Source organism: Eleutherodactylus coqui, chromosome 10 (genome assembly GCF_035609145.1).
Source record: "Eleutherodactylus coqui strain aEleCoq1 chromosome 10, aEleCoq1.hap1, whole genome shotgun sequence".
Lineage (NCBI taxonomy): Eukaryota > Metazoa > Chordata > Amphibia > Anura > Eleutherodactylidae > Eleutherodactylus > Eleutherodactylus coqui.
In genome coordinates this window covers 65,238,400-65,255,594 of record NC_089846.1, presented here as the reverse complement: position 1 = coordinate 65,255,594, position 17,195 = coordinate 65,238,400, and the positions used below count along the sequence as shown (strand labels likewise).

The following is a 17,195-nucleotide window of genomic DNA, read 5'->3' as shown; positions in this document are numbered from 1 at the left end:
GAAGACCTGCGAGTCAGTGATCCCTCACTTCTATAGAGATCAATGGAGCCCATCCACATGGAATCCGTGGTAAAATGGAGCATGCTGCGATTTCTTTTCTGCGTGCTAAATCCGTAAAATAAATCTGCATGCATGGATGGAGGTGTGGACGCCCATGCTTTCCTATGGGGGGGCTTGAATTGCGGATCTTCACATGGGCACCGATTGCGCATTCCACAAATCAAATGAGGCCGTAGTCTGTGTTCACATGGGGCCTATTTGCTGGGGTTTGCCATTGCATATCCACACTGCGGCAAAACCACTGCGCTTGCAGTGCAAATGTGTTTGGACAAAAAGCTGTTCTCACAAGATGGATTTTTTCCACACTGCCGCAGTGCGGAAATGCAGCTGTGGTGCGGTTTTTCAAGACGCAGCATATCAATTCTTTAGACTTTTCCTCAGCCCTTGCTTGTCCATAGACCTCTATGGACGCAGCAAAATCCACTGCAAAAGTAAGAAAGCGCTGCAGAAAAAAACGCTTGTGGATTTTCCACGCCAAAAAAAACGTGGAAAATATGCAAGAAAAATACGCAAGACAAAAATAACCTCTGAAGCGGTTTTGCCGCAGAATCAGTGCTTCTGCAGCAAAACCGCAACGGAAAAACCATAGCAAATCCGCCTCGTGTGAACCCAGCCTTAGGGTGCTTTCAGATGTGGCAGATTCTGGCATGGATCCACATCAAAATCTGCAACATGTCTTGCGATGTGGATTTTGGAACAGATTTGCACCATTGGTGTGGACGTGTACACAGATCCACAGCAGATTTCACCCTTCCAGTTGAAGGGATGAAGTCTGCGGCAGATTCGTGTCAAAATCTGCACCAGAGCTGTGGAATTTGACACTGATTTTGGTGCGAGATATCCGCTGCGGAAAATCTGCATATGAAGACATGCAGCATTCCCACATAGAAAAACGCGTCAGAGTCCACACAATGGGTGCAGATTTTGCCCAGGAATTTGCTGTGCATCCTCAGCTGATTTTAGCGCCTACAGCACTCACCTCCACAATACATCGCACCCAGTCACTCCGCGGCCTCTCGTGAGTGCCAAGGAGCTTGTCAGGTGATGTCATTTCCGCATCATCTGCCCCGTGGATTGGCGCTTACTAGAGCGTGCCGGGTGGGGTGTTTGGTCTGTGCTGGGGTGAGCTGATAGCGCCATGTATTCGGAGATGGGACGGAATGATGTAGCTACTAAAGTCAGCTGCGGGTATGTAACTGATTCCTGGTTAAAATGACGTGGGTTTTTATGCGGAAATGCTACAGAATTTACCGCCGCGGACATTCCACAGCGTTTACGCCCCATGTGAACCCAACCGAAGACCCTCTTCATGGAAAAAATTTTTAAAATCTCATCCACACACTGTTGAAAAAAAATCTGCTGCGGAAATTGACGTAGTGTGGAATTTAAATCCTCGGCATGTCAATCATAACACTGGATTTTCGGTGTGGATTCCAACTCTTTAAAGTAGAGGATGAATTCTGCACCGAATTCCATATTAAAATCCACATCCTAATCCACACCAAATGGATTTTAATGTGGCTTTTGTGGAATCTGCTATGTGAACATACCCTTAATATCCGTGCAATGTCAATATAAATCGATGATCTCCAGTTTATAGCTCTTCAGCTATGGCAAAACCATCACACCCAATGTGCTGGAATAGGTAGCTGGTGAGCCACGGTGGAGACCGCTGGTGTGTATATAATGGGTTATGGTACTTTCACATGCAGCAGAATTATTTTGCATTCCACATCCAAATCTGCAGCTTATTTCTCCAAGCCTTGTTGCTTAAACCAGCCTGCAATTCTGCATCAAAATCCGCATAAAGACATGCAGATTTTGGTGCAGAATAATTCCACCTTTGTAAAAGACCCCTTAAAAATGACCCTCTGGTTTCAGGACAGAATTCTGTCCCAGGGATTGGAGGCCGTGGGGTTTTATTATCTGCTGTCCCTCTGGTCCACGAGTTCCAGGTCTTGTTTTTGGCCGACACAATCTTTAGACTCCCTGAACTCCACAGTGCATTTAATGCGCACTATATCTAGCCTCTGATTGGCCTGAGCTGCTCATGTGATCAGCTCAGGCCAGTCATAGAGCAGTGTGCATTAGGTAGTTAGAAATTGCTGCGGATAATATATCCCCCCAACTTTTCTTGTCCTGGGACAGATATTTGTCCCCAAACCAGAGGTCACTTTAATGCTCGGTGCGCACTAGCGCATTTTGTGCCCCTGTGTTGCCCGTGTAATTCCAGAGACAGTACATGGACCCATTGTAGCCTATGAGGCTATACACATAGAAGTGTTTTCACATGGTGAACATAAAAGCTTGCGGCATGCCGTATTCCTGTTCTATTCTTGTATAACATATAGGACGTCTCGGTGCATATAATGTGCTTTGTCCGTGTTTATTCCACAGCCCACAGATAGGTGTCCTTGTGATGCCCGATGCAAGTTGCGTCCAGTTCTTTTGGGTGCAGCCCACACTTATGGCTTGTGTGCACCCAGCCTAAGGGACTTCCCTGGGACTTTGACTTTGATGGCATTTGCTTAGTGTAGGCCATAAACACTTGATGGTTGGGGGTCCAACCTTTAGGACCCCTCCCCGGGTCCGCAGAATGGCATGGATGAGCTGGGTTATCAAGTACAGCTGATTGTATGAATGAGCCACTGTATAAAATGGAGAGCAGCAACACTACCCATACTTCATGATGATTGGCACGGATCCTCCATCAAATATTCTGAGGTTGCTCATACACATTTAATAGCCAATGGCCGATTGCTGATTTGTCAGACAGACATTTCTCTTGACTTCCCCAAATGCATGAGCGCTCCATTCAGCCCTTGGGGGTTTCCTTGGAGAAAGTGAAGAAAGCCGCATCCAGATAGCGCTGGCAACAGCTTATCTCCAGGGGGAATGAGAAGAATGGGTGTTGAAATTCTTCCAACACCCCTATACACACGAGTCCTCCGGTCTCGCTGTAGTTGGTAGGTTTGGAGGACTTTTTACCAAGGGCTAGTTCACATCAGCATGCGAGGTTCTGTTAGGATCCTCCCTCGCGAAAGTCACTGTAACAAGAATAGTGCAGCCTGCTGTGCTATTGTATCCTTCTAAAGTGCTAGAGGCCGGGCCAGAAACCAAACGGACCCCATTACTCAGCAGGGTCTGTCCAGTCCCGTCATGTAATGGCTCCGGTTTCCTGCTGTATTCACTCTGGCAACTGCGATTTTGATATATGAAAAACTGACCGTTTTCTTGTGATTTTCATGTGTGTGGTTTCGCGATTTTTTTCAAGCGCAGTTTGCATGCATTTTTCACTGGTCTGCAATTCTCGGTTCTTTTTTTTCCCAAGTGTTCCCCATAGTAACATGCATTAAAAATGCATCACACTTCCATGGCATGTGAGTGTGATTATATATATATTTTTTTTATGCTGCCATAGAAAATGGACAATTCTTGAAGAATCGCACAAAACTGAGACCTGCAGCAATGTTTCAAACTCAAATGAATGGGCTATTTTTCTGGAAAGTTTGCAAGATCTGTCCATCTTGGACTTGGACTGAACCCACCTATCAAAATGGCATGTGCGAATTCAACCTAAGGAAGATCTTGTCGCAGGTTTTAATGCAGACCCGCAGCAGATTTCACTGTTCCAATAGAACTGCTGGGGATACGCATCAAAATGCGCACCATGGTGTTGATTTTGATGCAGATTTTTGACATACAAATGGTGCAGATTTTCCACTGTGTGAACGTACGCTAACGGAGCAGGGAGACCGAATCCGTAGCGCTAGTGTGAACGAGCCCTTATATGTATGGCAGCCTTTAGGATAGGTCGTCTGTGTTAGTCCCATGTCAATACAGCAATACTCCAAGAGATGTTTACAACCCTCGAGATCTTTGTTGGACAGTTCCAATTACTAAAGGCCTCATAAACATTACTGTAGCACCCAGGAGGTTAATTGATGGGATCTGCGTTCTCTTTATCCTAGATATACCTCATGATGAAAAATGCATGGTGTGTTGTTGTAATGGGTTGGGAAGGGGTTAAAGAGGTTTCTACAGTCAGGTGACAGCCATTTCTATTTAATCCATTTCTCTTATTTTTCAGCCTCTGTCAGTAATATGTAATGATGAGTTTACGTCGTCAGACGTGTTATTAGCGGTGATCTGGACTATGATGTAATGGTCGTTCTCTGACGCGTTTGTTTCCCGTCTCAGCAAGCACTGCTCGGTCCTGCCTTTCCCCCAGCACCTTGTGTTGAGCACCAATGACTTATGGCTTGTCCTAAATTGAGCTCAGTCGAAGGCATCTGCGATCCATGCAGTTGTCAGGCACACGCGTCGCGATGATAAATCAGATGGTGCGCTGCTTCACTAGCTGCCTTTGTGATGAACGCCGTGGTCCTCACCAGAATGTGTGTAGATTGCGGTGCTGTATATTTGGGCTGTGACGCTCAGAATTGTTTGCACTGACTATATCTTTCTTCCTGTAGATACAGAAGCCGCTCCATACCTCCCATGCCTTGGAAGTGAGCTGGAATAATTACACTGAGGATTACACGTGGATGGGCGCTTGAGGCGGCTTCCAAAAAACTATTGACCCCGATGTGAGTACCAGTTAATCGGTTTCTTGAAATAGTGTGCAAATGCATGGTAATAGCACTTCAATTAAACAGGTTGTAGCAAGATAGACTTTTATCACCTATTCCACAGCATCGGTGATAAAAGTCTGATTGCTGGGGGTCTCACTGCTGAGACACCACTAATCCTAAGAATGGGGACCCCACCTGAAATCAGATTGAATGCAGCCATGCGACTTCGCGGCTGCTGCTCCATTCATTTCAATGGGGCTGAGTGGTTGTACTCTCTCTGGCTCTCCCATTAAAATGAATGGAGCGACCTCAAATACATGACTGTTGCTTCATTCCTCCATTCAGTCTTTTCCTCACAGAGGGGGATGTAGTAAGCCTGTAGTGTGGAGGAGGAGGAAGGATACGGGACCCCTATTCTTGGGATCGGTGGGGGTCTCAATGGTGAGACCCCAACAATCAGACCTTTATCACCTATTCTATGGATAGCTGATAAAAGTTCATCTTGGTGCAACCTTTTTAAAAGTAGGTTATGAAGTTTGCTTATAAAAAGGAACTGTCAGTAATCAATGCATTAGTATTTAAAGATTTTGTTTTCAAGACCTCTGCTTGCAGTCATTCAATATGAGCCTTCATTATTAACCCATAGGTGCATGGCTGGTTACCAGAGACAAATTTATTACCTGTACTTTTATCTAAATTATGCAAAGTTTACAAAAGTTGCTACAGAGAGAAAGCCAGCAGAGGTCTTAAAAAATGACAGAAATTGATTCAGAAAGTCTACTGGAACCTGGATGTTTTCCATGTATGTGCCAATGGATCTGCACACGGATTAGCCCTGCTGTAATTCAATGGGGCTAAGACGCTAATTGTAAGTGCAGTGCCACAGACTCACATGCGTTTGTGGGAGGCCAATTTGGCTTCTGTTCGGGTTGAGTCTGTCAAGGTTGCCATATTTTACTGCATGGAATAGCGCAGCGGACTCTGCTATTCAATGTAGAAGTCTCCAGTGAAAGGGGAAAAAAGTATATCCAGTGGTATCCATTTTTTTCCAAACAATGGCAGCCTGTGGGTGATGAATGTGGCTTCTGTTACATATATGTCCAAGGTTATTGTGCGATATATTTCGGGTGCCCGCTACAAATGCAGTAGAAAGGAGTCTAATCCACTGGTCTATGTAGAATCTGTGGCATTGTGGACGTCTCTGTGATGTTGGGCCTCCACTGTTTTCCTAAATTAAAGCAGTATTCCAGGACTTTTACCTTTTGTTGACCTATCTTTAAGATAGGTCATCAATCGTTAATCGGCTGGGGTCCGCAACTTATGATCCCCGCCGATCAGCTGTTCCTGAGGATAGGACATGAATAGTCCTGGAATACCCCTTTTAAGTCATTCAGTATGAGAGGATTACATATTGTATTAGGCCCCTTCCATTATGAACATAAGTGGTGGCTTAAGATCACAGATGTCACCAATGGGATATTCCCACGTGTACCTTAGATGTACTGAGTAATTTTGATTGGATTTTTTCTTACAATTGTCCTTCTGGTTCCGTACTCCTGCCCAATGTAACGTCACGTGGGGAGAGATGCTAGTGCCTGGCGGATGGTTACAGTAGCAGCCATATGACTGCCGGAGTATCGTGCATGGGTTCTAAGGAATGGGCTCCACGAAAGATACACTCAAGGCATCTGATGATTGCTGAAGTAACTCTATTGTCTGCTGTGTCTTTCCACACTTCATGTAAAATTGGGTGGAGGAATGGAATTAGAGGGACAGTTTAAAGGGGAACCCGATTGAAAATTGCCCAATTTGTCATAAATACTTATGGGAATATTCCATTGGAGACATCTGCGATTTAATCAATCAAATTAAAGCAAATCATTCAAAATGTAGCTAATGCGTGATGGGTACATGTGGGAATATCTTATGGGCGACCTCTAGGAAATTTGCCTTTGCATTTGTGCAACCATTTAATGCAATGTGAACATTGGGGTTGTACCAAGGTAGACTTTTATCACCCATCCATAGTCTGATCGGTGGGGGTCCCACACGATCTTTAGAAACAGGGGTCTCCGTTTTCCATCTATGGAATGCTTTTCCCACCCTTAGTGACCTCAGATTGAATGCTGCGATGGCTGCTCCATTCATTTCAATAGGCTGATAGAAATAGCTGAGCACTTGGGTATCTTTGGCAGTCCGATGGAATGGAGTGATGGCCGGGTGTTCATTTTCAATCTCTTCCTCACTACAGAGTGAGTTTGCAGTTAGGACGACTAGGAACAGGACCCCTGTTCTCGGGATTGCTGAGACCCCCACTGAACAGACTTTTACCATCTACCCTATGGTTAGGTGATAAGTTTATACCTGCAGCAGACACTGTGGAGGACATGTCATCCTGGCTGTGGCTTCCTCTGCCAAAATCAACTGTTTGCTGGAGCTGATGAGAGAAGGAATCGGGGTGATCAACTGATCCCTTCAGGCCCCACATGCTTCAAGGGGGTTTATTTTGGCTCAACCCATCAGGCTGGTCATGGGTTGGTTAATAAGACTATCATACTTAGAAGTTGAATTGACTTTTCTATACCACGATTCTGCACAAAGTATTTTTCTTTACCATTTTTGGGGTTTCATTGGGATTGCAAAGAAATTTTGCGCCATTTCTAGAGATCAGTGATTGTAGACCCACCTGTTGAATTTCTGCTTATTCCTATTCAGAAGTAAATGCTGCTACGTCTTTTATCAGTAATTTCCACTGGAGGAGACGAAGGTCTCGGTGTGAGATTTATGGTTATTTTCACAATAAACACAGCAGATGGAGAACGGTCACATTTTCCAGTAACTCTTGCTAAATCTCTTCTATATCATTTTTTCCCCCGTTTTTTATTCTTCCTCCCCACTGATGAGCCAATTTATGTAATATGCAAAGGAAAGTAATCTGTTTTATTTCTTTCCCTAAATTCCGTATAAATAGCGCAGTATTCTGTTTGTGTTACGCTCGGCAGGCCGGCTTTAGATGGTTTGAGTAATCCACAGTTTGGATTAAAGGATATTTAGTGAGATTGGGTAGCTGTTTGGAGGAGCTAAGTCTAAAACCATTAGTGGAGGAGAGTTCATATTCTGCAGCTGGTGGGGAAGCCGGCGGACACTTCCATAGTGCATCCTCGAAACCTCATCCTGTGCCTGATCATCTACATAGGTGGAAGGGCGCACATACATCAGGACATTTGCATCGTTCTTCATTAGTAGCATCCCCCCTCCGACCCCAATGCCCTTGACGTTCTGTATGAGCCAAGATGGCCATAGACAGTGATGAGAAATGTGTTGGCTCGCAGACAACCATCCGTTCACCAGACACCCCCCAAGGACGTTTCTGTCTGTAATGTCTGTCCAAGTCGGCTTATGTAGTTCAACAATAAAGTATTCGACGAAAAGGATCCCTCTGAGAATTCTCATTATTACAAATGACTGTTCACCCCAAGAGCGGCTTATTATGAGTGACGTGGGACCGGGCACGTGGCCGTGTCAGGGTTCTCTACAAGCGCTGGGTTATACGGAGCCACACAGATCTATGGGGCCTAATTTACCCCATGTGCCTTGTGTATTCTGATATAGTCTATCAAACTGAGGGTCTCCACATGCTAGCGCACATGCAGCCATAAACATGAGGGAAATTGGCCAAGCCAAACCATTTTTGCAGATGCTGAAGGAAAGGGCGACCATGTATGTTGGGTTTCAATGTTCCAATCTTTCGTTAGCGCTAGATAGAGATGAGGTATCTCTACCAAATTAACCCTTTCCCAATCCACTGTCTGACGTCCTCCAACATTCTGATTGAAGGCTGTACACCTCCGATGTCGGAAGACTTTCCGCAGAGTATTCTTACTGTATATTACTGGCCGTTCTGTTGTCGGGGGCCTCTCTGGCATGTCACATACCGCAGTACTGACTCTAGCCAGCAGATGGCGCCATTGTGAAATGGCAGAAAGAGAAAGCCCCCTAGGAAACCCTGAATCCAAGATTGGATTTCAAAGGGTTAAGTATTTGTGGCTGATTTTACGTTGCTCCCAATGCATACGTAAAAGGTATCCATGGCCTGGCTTTGACACAGTGGAGACCAAAAGACTTTTTAGACTTTAGTCTGTCTGGTTAGTATAGATTTTTATCCACTGTAGGGAATAGTGTATTTGGCTGTGCTATTCCATACAAAAATAACGTATATACAGGGAAGCCTATTGGGGACGTATGCCATTAAATGTCTGTGTCGCATGTTGGAGGTATCCAGCAGGAAGTCATGGCGACGTATAACTGATGTGCACTTAAAATAAACCCTATGGGTACTTTATATGTAGTGGATTTGCTGTGGATTTTGGAGCGAATCTGCAGCCGATTTTACCGTTTCAGTTGCATTCAAATTGAAGGTGTGAAGTCTGCCCCAGATGTGCACCAAAATACACAGCACATCTGCTATATGCAAATGTACCCTTAGGCTGCATCCATACGGTGCGGATTTGGTGCTATTTCGAGTTCTTGATTTTCCTCACAGAATCCGTGGAATTGACAGTAGCAGCATGTGGATGAGATTTTCCAAAACTCGTGCACGAACTGCGGAAAAACTCTGCACTAACTCCGTGCGGATATTGACATGCGGTGCGACATTTAAATTCGCAGCGCGTCAATTCTATCAGCGGATCTGCAGCGCAGCTCTTAAAAAAAGAGGGGGTGAAATCCACAACAAATCTGAATCAGAACCCACACCAACGGGGTGCAGATTTTGTGCTGAGGATTTGCTGTGAAAATCCGCAATTAGTCTGCCTGGTGAGGACGTAGCCTGAGAGGGTCTTCAAAGTTTCCGGATTTGACAAATTCAACATCCCATCATATGACAGCCTTCAATGCCTGCATAGGGGTTCTCTAACCCTGTTCACATGCATTGGAAGCTTGCAGATTTCAGTCCACAATATGGTAAAAGAAAGGCAAAGAGATGTACCGCAGTGACAAAGCAACGGTGATGACAATTAGGCCAATCCGCGTGCCAGTCTATGGTGCATCTTTGGCACATCCGCGACAGAAATCCAAGTGTCGAACTGTGATTTCTGCCAGGGATGCGTCAAAAGAACCAGGTTGAATTTTCCTCTGGCGAAGATGTTAGGTGTGAGCCCCTAGGAGAAATGGCTATTGGCTATGTAAGTGTTCAGTCCGCAGCTAACAGATGGAAGGTATCGGGTTGTACAAGTGTTTTGTACTTTAGTTACATGCTAATTCACTTATGAGCATGTAACTAGCCTAAAATTCTACTTGTCGGCAGGTAGCCCAGACATTGCTTTATTTTTGCACATCACTTTATCGTTTACACAGACATGTAAATTTTTTAATATCTTGTACTGGATTGGACTAAAATCTCTCCTTTTAATCCGTTTGCATACAGATCTGACTTCTATATTCTGCTGTTTGCTGCTTCTCTCCAGCTTTACATCTCTAAGCAGCCTTCAGTGTTTGTATGTAGCTTGGATACAAGATGTGATACGGGCGGGCATGGAGGCTCTAGTACCCTGTTGTACTGCCTCTAGCTTGCATACACAATGTGATACGGGCGGGCATGGAGGCTCTAGTACCCTGTTGTAATGCCTCTAGCTTGGTTACAAGATGTAATACAAGCAAGCATGGAGGCTCTATTACCCTGTTGGGCCGCCTCTAGCTTGGTTACAAGATGTGATACAAGCAGGCATGGAGGCTCTAGGACCCTGTTGGGCCGCCTCTAGCTTGGTTACAAGATGTGATACAAGGAAGCATGGAGGCTCTAGTACCCTGTTGGGCGGCCTCTAGCTTGGATACAAGATGTGATGCAAGCAAGCATGGAGGCTCTAGTACCCTGCTGTACCGCCTTTACCTTGGATACAAGATGTGATATGAGAGGGCATGGAGGCTCTAGTACCCTGTTGTACTGCCTCTAGCTTGGATACATGATGTGATACAGGCAGGCATGGAGGCTCTAGTACCCTGTTGTACCGCCTCTAGCTTGGATACAAGATGTGATATGGCCAGGCATGGAGGCTCTAGTACCCCGTTGTACCGCCTCTAGCTTGGATACAAGATGTGATACAGGGGGCATGAAGGGTCTTGTACTCTGTTGTACCACCTCTAGTTCAAATACAAGATGTTATACGGGCGGGTATGGAGGCATACAGGTTCTATATGTTATCCTGTGGCATATCAGTCCACATTTGCTGTTAAAGAGCCTTTAGATCGTGCAAAGTGGTAGGCTGTCGAATTTGCGTCCCAGATATTTTCTATTAGAGATAAATTATTAGCCCATGGAAGTGTGACAATGTTGCGGGGACATTCTATGACAGCCTTGTGTGTGCGGCCGAGCATTGTCCTGCTGGAAAATGCCTCTTGGGAGCCCTGTACCATTACTAGGGGTGACTGTCTTATGTTATGGCCTCCCCAGACTATCACACCAGCAGTGGGGGCAGTGTGCCGCTCCACACCAATGGCAGGATTGAGTTGCTCACCTCAAGGTCTCCAGACACAAACACAGCTGTTCCAATAGACACAGGGACCTGTAATGATGTTGCCACCTGTCTATGGATGGCAGACAATGAAACAGTTGTAGCTGCTCGGGCTTGTTGGATGACCAGATGATGTGTGCCCTCACTCATCCACTGGTCCCAACACCTCCTAATGTTCTGGTCAGAACGGCCCAGGTGGCGGACTATTCATTGATACGACCATCCAGCTTCTCACATCCCAATAATTCGCCCCCTTCACAAACTCGGGTGACATCTCTTCTCTGCGTTGTAGAGGCGTCTATTGGTCAACAAGCTCTACACGAGCGGAAGAAGAGGTCACTACACACAAGGAGCCTCAGAGAGACTTTTATAGGCCAAGGCGGAACCACTTTTAGGCTGGTACCCGCGACCTTTCCACAATGTCATAGCAGAAGGGTCGCGGGTCAGATGGCTTCCATTGAGTTCAATAGAAACCGCTGTGATTTTTTTTTTCCCCCTCCTCGAGTGGAAAATTGCAATTGATTTCCACTCCTGTACAGGAAGAACAGCTTTCCCATAGCATGCAATGGGCGGTATTTGCTGCGGAATCCAGAGGCGGACGCCCGCTGCGGATTACACCATGCAAATCCATCTGTGTGTAGTTTAGGGTCTCAGGTGGAAAGACCATTCATCTAATCACGCCACAACTCTAATCATATCTGCCAACTGCATGCCGAGTTTTGCAGCAAAACGACAAGTCCATCGTGGTGCTGGTTTGTTGTTTCTGACCACAGGTTTGGTACACCCACAAACTGCTTTCCTGTTGGCGGGGTGTGTCTGTCAGCGCATTGCTGACTGTTTCTCAGTGAGAGTCAGCAGAATTCCACATGTATCAGATTAGGTAGGATTGGGATTGGACTTGGAATCAATACAAGACACACAAAGTGAAATATAAAATTATCCGTGTTTATATATGACCTCAGTATATAAATTGTAAAACCGTGTTCAAAAGTGAACTTGAGCGCTCACATGGGGCTCGTGAAACGCAAGGATCACAAACGGCTTCTTTTAGCAAATTTCTGGCTCTTTGTATGACCGTGAGCAAAAAACATCATCTATGATATAATATGTTTTGGGTCTGTCTAGTGAATGGGGCTTTGTTCTAAAAGTATTTCATGACTAGAATATTATTTTGCCACCAGGGGCACAAATTTCGGTGACCTCTAAGGACCAGTATTCCAGAATATTCCCCAAGGCTCTGCTAAGAGGAAGCTAAACATCCGATAATAAGAATACAGGAAGATGTCGTCTGGGAAGAACTGGTGATTAGATTGTTTCATGGGACCCCTAAGAAGCAATAGATGCACAATGCTCTATTGATATATGTAAATCTGCACGAGATAAGACCTTCCTGTCCATTATTCAGATTATAGCTCTACCAACACACATTTACCAAAATGGTCATTCACATGTAGTGGCAACAATTAAAGAGGAAGTAAGAGAAACTGTTTGTTTTACTGAGTTTTAGTTGACATGATTCAAGTTTAAAGGGATTGTGCCAAGATTTGAAGTTATCCCATATCTATGAGATGTGGATAACTATCTGGTAGAGGTCCAACCAGTAAGGGTCTCTTGTTTGGATGGAGCGGCGTCCAAGCATGCATGCAGCCCTTCCATTCATTGCAATGGTATTGCCAGAGATAGTCAAGCACTTGAATTCTATCTCCCATTGAAATATATGGAGCAGTAGCGTGCATGGTCAACCACAGCTGTATGCATTCGGGACCCCCATACTCCTTACTAAGATTCCAGGCCCCTCCTGATAGGATTAATATACCTTATACTGTGTCTAGAGGATAACTTTTGATCTCGGCACAATCCCTTTACCCTCCCAACTGAGGTCCTAACATGCAGAAGACTCTGCAGTCTTGTAGAAATCCTGTAGAGACCACAACTTAATGTCCTGCTAATCTGAAGGGTCTGGTCTTAACCAGAAGGTGGGATTTAAAGGGGTTTTCCAGGCGAATATACTATATCAGGATAAGCCATCAATAGTTCGATGGATTGGAGTCCACCTCTTGGCATTCTGGGCGATCGCTGTCAGCTTCGCTACACTCAGAAGTTAAAGGGGTTGTCCCGCGGCAGCAAGTGGGTCTATACACTTCTGTATGGCCATATTAATGCACTTTGTAATGTACATTGTGCATTAATTATGAGCCATACAGAAGTTATCAAAAGTTTTATACTTACCTGCTCCGTTGCTGGCGTCCTCGTCTCCATGGTGCCGACTAATTTTCGGCCTCCGATGGCCAAATTAGCCGCGCTTGCGCAGTCCGGGTCTTCTGCTCTCTTCAATGCAGCCGCTCGTGCAGAATGCCGGCTCTGTGTAGCTCCGCCCCGTCACGTGCCGATTCCAGCCAATCAGGAGGCTGGAATCGGCAATGGACCGCACAGAAGAGCTGCGGTCCACGGAGGGAGCAGACCCCGGCGGCCATCTTCAGCAGGTGAGTATGAAGACGCCGGACCGCCGGGATTCAGGTAAGCACTCTCCGGTTTGTTTTTTTAACCCCTGCATCGGGGTTGTCTCGCGCCGAACGGGGGGGGGGGTTAAAAAAAAAAAAAAAACCCGTTTCGGCGCGGGACAACCCCTTTAAAGCGGAAGCCTCTGATCCGACCCCTGTGTATAGTGGTCGGCGCTTGTAACTGTAGGCACAGCTCTTATTGAAATCAGAGCTGCACCTGCAATTACCAGTTCGGGCCACAACACTGGTCGGAGCAGCAGCTTCCACACCGACTCCTGTGTGTAGCAGCGCTGACGGCCGGAGCCTGATCGGCCAGGATCTCGAGTGGTGGACTATTGAGGAGGATAGGACGTTTTTTTTCCCTGGAAAACTGCCTTTAACAATATTTTCGTTCTACTGCAGACAGGACGGAGGGGGGTCCTGCAGCAACCAGCTGTCCCACAGTCAGACAGGACTGTGAGGAGGGTGGAAATCTCCTGGGACACAAAAGATATCTTTGTAGAATTCTCTATTTTAACAGTAATGCGAGACAAAGTATGAAAGAAGAAGATCAACTGAGAAAATGCTGGAATATATACATATTTCTGTGTGTGCATTTTTACACTGTGTTCATCTTAAGACAATAAGGGTTCCTTTACATGTGCAGATCTCCCGTCCCAACCAACGAAAATCGACAATATAGCAAGTTGGTCAACACTTGTTTATAGGGAATTTTGCACCAAACAGAAAAACGAGATAGGGGCAAACAATCGTTAGTGACCCTCCGTTCCCAGGGCTGGAGGGGATCCCTTTGTGCCATTGTCTTCTAAATCAGCCACTCTTCCAAGATAACCACTGCAGTTTTGGGTGGAGTACTAAAAGTACTACAGATAGTCCAGACTTTTCTGATTGGCTAGTGCTACCATCATTAAACGCTGGAAGCTAGTACAAAAACCAAACTGGTGCTCACTGCCACTTCAGGTCACGGAGTAGGCGATGTATGAAACATCCACCGCTGCTGCAGGAAAACTGATCAACAGCATCTAAGAAGTGACAGAAGGCAATGCCACACTCAGACGTGGGTGAAGGAAACTTCATTCTTATTTCTTCATTCTCATTTGAAATAAATGTTTTGCAGGCATAAAACCTCCAACTTCCTACGCGTTTCGAACAGGTTGACTCCGGTTAGTCATGGCTAAGAGCAGTCAAACTGTTAGAAACACACAGGAATTGGTGGAGCTCTTAAAACATTTCAAATGACAAATAAGAAATGAGGATGAAGTTTCCTTCACCCACGTCTGAGTGTGGCATTGCCTTCTGTCACTTCTTAGATGCTGTTGATCAGTTTTCCTGCAGCAGCGGTGGATGTTTCATACATCGCCTACTCCGTGACCTGAAGTGGCGGTGAGCACCAATTTGGTTTTTGTACTAGGTTCCAGCATTTAATGGTACTCTGATTGGCCAGCAGTAACACTAGCCAATCAGAGGAGTCTGGAGTACTTGAAGCTAACCAGTACGTATTGTGTGCCTGGTAGTGACAAGAACGGTGACCAAAAACCAAAGTAGAACTGGGGACGATGGCACAAAGCAAGAGTGCGAGGTAATATTACTTCCTCCATATTTTGTCCCCTGGACCAGAGTGTTGCTTTAGTTTAACCCTTCAGACTCCATACAGTTTGCAAGTAGCTCCAACAAGCCATTATTTTTGTAGCCCACATAACCGATGCGATCGTCTTGTTCGTCGGCAGGTCACAGACTTGTGCATACAAGGGAATGAATGTTCTTCCTATCTTTAGGGCTCCCGCTCATAGGCGGATATTTGCAGCGGAATCTGCGGTCAGTGTTCACACCGTGAATCCGCAGCGAATACCGCCCAATGAGATCCGCTGCTTCCTTCACATGAGTGGAAATCACAGCATGCCCCATTTTTGTGTGGATTCCACACGGACCGCTTCCGTTAAAGTCAATGGAAGCCGTCTGATCCATGGCCCGTCCACAATAAACATTGTGGACAGGTTGCAGATTCCACATCGTCACCTAATGACGGTGCAGGAAAAATTAAATGTGAAAAAAGAAAAAATCTGTTCTGCGCGTATGCGAGCCGCTGGGTCCATTCGCAGTACAGATTCTCCGCCAATAGAGCAGGTACGCGCGGATCCCCGTTTCCTCGCAGAGCCAGATTCCGCATGCAGGATCCGGCTCTTCAGTTTCAGGGGGCCAAACTCTGAGATAGCCGAGTAGCGGGTGGCGCCAGGCCTGGACTGACCGGGATCATGCAGCTGAAGTCAGAGGTGGTCACACAGCTGCAGTCGCACTCCAATAGTAGCAGATGTAAAAGTTGCATGTCCCCCTCCAGCCCCCCACCTGTTGGAGTTTGTTGTAAACTGCGTCATTCATCCAAATGCAAAGCTTCTTCATCAGGAAACAAGTGTCCTCTGCAGAGAAAAGAATTGTCCTCCCCCTCCACAACTTTAGGACTTGCAAATTTTTATTTTCTGTTTGCTTTGGGACCACAGTCGTTTCCACGGCAAGAAAAGGGTTTGTCAAACAGTCAATTATATGACACCGATCTACTTCCTTCCCTCACAAATCCCTCACAATGAAGCTTTGTCTTGACGTTCCCGACCCTGGGCTTTCCAAGAGGGGCCTCAAATAACATGGATACATTTGAAAGGGCTGCTACATTTTTATGGCCCGCACCAGTTCTCCCATCCCTTTCTAGTGACTTTCCCAGTGACGTCGTCCATAAACTACATTAATAGTTCTTTGTCCTCTCATTCCTGTGTCTCTTTCAGGATGGTATTTGAAGGCACTTGTTTTTCTTGCACAGAGTTGCACGGTGTCCCCGGCCTCTGCAGCTGCGCATGGACTGACTTATATAGTACTCTGTGGCTGCACAACCCTGCCGACAGCCCACAACGCCTCTCGCTGTGCGGAGGGGACCTAGATGAGCCTTACAGTCCTATCCTGATGGTAAAAGGATTCACACATTGTGGTCTCATTGCAGGGACTTTGCAGAAGAGCTGCAGAGAGTTGAGCTGCTGTCAAATCTGGAGACTAGATTGAAGTTTGCCACCTACTTGTGCTTTTAGTAAAATCTGATGACTGAGCCGGGATGCGCTAGAGAATGCCATGTTTTGACAGCTATAATGCTGCTTGTTACCTCCAGGTTTTAAATGATTTAAAGGCTTGTCCGGGACTTTAATATTGATGACCAATACTTAACGTTGTATTGCTAGTATATACTTTGATCACCTATCCATTGGACAGGTGGTAAAAGTCTGATTAGTAGGGGTCTAGCCACTGAGACCCCCACAGATCCTGAGAACGGGGGTCTCATGTCCCACTCTTCTCCTTGCACCAACCGCAGCCATGTCAGACAGAATGGAGCCGTGGTCACACATGCATGGTGCCAATACATTTATTTCAATGGAACTGATGGAAAAAGCAGAGTATAAACCTTGGCTATCTCCGGTAGTCCCACCAAAAATGATTGGAGCTGCTAGGCGCTTGTGAGTGTGCCACTCCATTCAGTCTCCTTCTCACTTATGGGCCTGCAGTGAGGAGTGGAG

At 45.9% G+C, this 17,195-nt stretch overlaps 1 protein-coding gene across 5 annotated transcripts in view; it reads left to right on the top strand.

Annotated features, from left to right (window-relative positions):
• SIPA1L3 (signal induced proliferation associated 1 like 3) overlaps positions 1–17,195 on the top strand; it is a 158,376-nt gene that overhangs the window by 43,902 nt on the left and 97,279 nt on the right. For all 5 annotated transcript variants that reach the window (XM_066581186.1, XM_066581185.1, XM_066581181.1 and 2 more), the window contains exon 2: positions 4,536–4,649. The gene's annotated coding sequence lies outside the window, so the exon portion shown is untranslated. The remainder of the gene's footprint in view (positions 1–4,535; positions 4,650–17,195) is intronic.